This window comes from Macaca nemestrina, chromosome 12, assembly GCF_043159975.1.
Source record: "Macaca nemestrina isolate mMacNem1 chromosome 12, mMacNem.hap1, whole genome shotgun sequence".
NCBI classification, from domain to species: domain Eukaryota; kingdom Metazoa; phylum Chordata; class Mammalia; order Primates; family Cercopithecidae; genus Macaca; species Macaca nemestrina.
In genome coordinates this window covers 122,311,815-122,314,994 of record NC_092136.1, presented here as the reverse complement: position 1 = coordinate 122,314,994, position 3,180 = coordinate 122,311,815, and positions in this window count along the sequence as shown.

The following is a 3,180-nucleotide window of genomic DNA, read 5'->3' as shown; positions in this document are numbered from 1 at the left end:
GGCAGGGAAGGGTTGCAGGGGAGGAGGGAGTGGGAAATAGAGATAGTTAATGGGTACAAGAATATAGTTAGGTCCAACAAATAAGATCTAGTATTTGATAGCACAACAAGGTGACTACAGTCAGCAATAATTTGTTGTATATCTTTGAATAACTAAGGGGGCACAATTAGAATGTTTATAACACAAATAAATGATGAATATGTGAGAGAATGGAAACTCCATTTACCCCAATGTGATTATTACATATTGTCTGTCTGTGTCAAAATATCTCATGTACCCCATAAATATATTAATATATCTACTATGTGCCCCCAAAAATTAAAAATAAAAATTAAAAAAAGAAGCTGGAAAAGGCAAGAAAATAGATTCTTCCCTAGAGAGCCCAAAAAAAGGTACTACTGCCGGGACCTTGATTTTTGTCCAGTGAATTGTCAGGCTGGTGCGCAAGCACCCATCTGTATGTTTCCACTACAGAATCGTGGACAAACACCCCAATCATACCAAAGTCTTCTTCAGTTCCTGAGTCCTGCACCAGAAGTGCTTGCTGGATAAAACTATCCACTATGGCTTCCGGGGTTTGTGTTGGATTTCTAACATACAAAATGGCAAGATAATACATTTGTGTTTTTTAAACCTATGATTTTGTAGTTATTTGTTGTAGAAGCAATGGAAAACTAATACACATATTGAGGGCTGAGCCTAGTGCTGAATATAGGAAGCTTTGAGTAGTGAATCAATTGGACATGGTGATTGACTGGGTGTGGGGAAGGCAGGATGAGTGAAGGACCGAGAAGAGTGCTTGGGAATCCATGCTGTTGCCACGGTTTAGTTTGGGAAAAGTTGAGTTTCAGGACCCTGAGAGATATTCACGTGGACCTGTTAGTAGGTAGTTGGACAGGGTCTGCAACTTAGAAGAGAGATCTGGGCTACAGATTCACATTTTACATATTGTATTTCTGTGTCATACATACAATGGATGAGATTGCTTCACTTCATCACTTCCAGAAGATATTTGGGAAAACATTAGTCCCCTCCAGATCCCTGCCTGCTTCCTCAAGCTGACTTCCAAGGCCTTAGACTCCAGATTGCGTAAGTCCACAAGCGGTAAACCTGTACCTCTGTCAGCCATTTTTTGTTGAAAATGATGTCTTCGATGTGGCCATTTGACCCAAGAGGAGTCTCAAATTGGATATCACTCCCTATTCTTGGAGCGACAGAATCCAACCAAGTGGAAGGAATTATTTCATATGTGAAAGCAGTGCCAGGCCACAAATTCCGCCACCACTAACTACATACAGGTGGCTGATACGAGGTGGGTGTTCAGACTGATTTTCCATTTGCTTTTGTTATTATTTTTAATTGATTTGTAATAATTGCACATATTTATGGGGTACAGTGTGATGATTTCTTTATGGTGTGAATACTCAAAATCTGCTCTTCTGGCTATTTGAAAATATGCATACATTGCTAATTTAGTCATTCTATAGTGCTATAGAACACTAGAACTTATTCCTCCTATGTAGCTGTTATTCTGTATCTATTAATCAACCTCTGGTTTTCTGTCCTCACCCACCACCACCTCTGATGTCTTTCCAGTCTCTAGTGACCACTATTCTGCACTCTGCTTCTATGAAGTCAACTTCAGACTGAGTTTTATGGTATTAAACATCTTTGTTTACTAACCAGCAACCTCAGCTAAGAGTTAGTATCTTCTTTTCTTCTTCTTCTTCTTTTTTTTTTTTTAACTTCTTTATGCTGTCACCTATAATCGTAGGAGCTAGATCTGTAGTACTAGTGCTTTGGATATAGTACTAGTGATATGGAAGGGCTGGGAAGGGAAGAACGTGGTCCCTTTACATGACAGGGAAGAGGGGAAGGGAAGTGCTGGGTAGAGGAATGTGGTTCCCTGGATAGGGCTCCACCCCCACGGACCCAGGTGAGGACAGGTGCCCCTGCCTTTGGCGCCCAAATGTTGCATTTTCCAAGACCACCCTGGCCCCCCCACGTCACCATCCTCGGCCTATAAAAGCCGGAAACCTTAGTAAGACAGAGACACAGCGGCTGGATGTCATGAGGAACACATCCTTGGAAGAAGACACAAGCGACTGGTAGTTGAGAGCACAGCAGCGGAAGAGCACCCGATAGGCACCAGCAGGCGACAGGCCATAGACCACGGAGCAGCGGGGAGTTTGGCTGGGGCAGTCGGAGGAGAGCCCGGATCTCCAAGCGGTTGGTCTCCAGGGGAAAATAATCTCCCTTCTGGCTTCCCCATCTGCTGAGAGCTACTTCCACTCAATAAAACCTTGCACTAATTCTCCAAACCCACTCGTGATCAGATTCTACCAGTACACCCTGGGATACAGAAAGCCCTCTGTCCTCGCGACAAGCTAGAGGGTCTAATTGAGCTGGTCAACACAAGCCGCCTATAGGCGCCAAACTAAGAGAGCACCCTGAAACACACGCCCACTGGGGCTTCAGGAGCTGTCAACATTCACCCCAGACCCTGCCGTGGGATTGGAGCCCCACAGCCTGCCTGTCTGTACGCTCCCCTAGAGGTTTGAGCAGCGGGGCACTGAAGAAGCAAGCCACACCCCCATCACATGCCCTGAAAGGGGGACAAGGGAACCTTTCTCGTTTCACTAGTGCTTTGTCTTGTCTTGGATGTCAAAGTACTTGTGTAGCCTCCATAAGTGATTCTGTGACCTGAGGAATTCATAGCTTCCCTCCCCTAACTCCAGCAACAGCAGACTGATGTATGGACACAGGCAAGCCCCCATACTGATGTTACTTCATACTCAGCAAGGCCCCTGGAATTGTCGGGCTCGTGCACAAGCACCCATCTGTATGTTTCCACCACAGAATTGTGGATGCAAACACCCGAGTCATACCAAAGCCTTTTTCAGTTCCTGAGTGCTGCACCAGAAGTGATTGTTGGATAAAATTATCCCCTACGGTTTCTGGGGTTTGTGTTGGTTCAAAGTCCATTGTAAGAAGAGACTCCCTGCAATAATCACAACAGCCACGATTTATTGGAGGTCTACTATTTGCTACATTCTGCACTTTACATGTATAATTTCTTACTCTCGCCACATTTAAGAAGAGTATTATTATTATCTTTATATTTTAGGAGAGAAAACAATGTCTTAGGCAATTTAAGTAAATTGCCCAAGCGAATAAAGT